Raw genomic sequence first — 522 nt, 5'->3', positions numbered from 1 at the left:
TGAGGGTGGTTATTTTTCTGAATGGTCAGTTCAATGCACAGGCAGCCTAAAGCAGTTCAGTCTTTTCTCTCCAATTCTTAGATTAGTAATAAAATAAAGGAGCACGGGTTTGCGTGTGCCAGCTGGAGTTTTCTAGGTCACAGACAACATTATGGCTAATGCAGGAATAAGCAAGCCAGGCGTGCTGCGAAACTGCAGCTGATCGTGGTGTGCACTAGGCTGCAAGCGGGGTTCCTCCCCATCCCCATCACTGGAGCCCGCATGAGCTCACCCCTGCACCACAGTCTGAATTTGGTCTTGAGAAAGCATCACCAGCACATGAGCCAAACCAAGAGCAGGCTCAATCCTGCCCAGTCCTGCTTGGGCAGAGCTTTTCTGAACTCTGCTCTTTGCAACCCGCTGCCTCAGTTTCCCCCTCCCTATTGCACAATGGTTTGGCCCCTTGTTTTGGGGTCCACCGAGCTGGGCGGCACAGAAGCTCACACCCAGCTGACATGCCTGCTCACGCCATGGACCAGCCAA

The sequence above is a fragment of the Buceros rhinoceros genome, unplaced genomic scaffold, assembly GCF_000710305.1.
Source record: "Buceros rhinoceros silvestris isolate BGI_N320 unplaced genomic scaffold, ASM71030v1 scaffold7874, whole genome shotgun sequence".
Classification (NCBI taxonomy): domain Eukaryota; kingdom Metazoa; phylum Chordata; class Aves; order Bucerotiformes; family Bucerotidae; genus Buceros; species Buceros rhinoceros.
Note: the sequence above shows the minus strand (reverse complement) of the source record.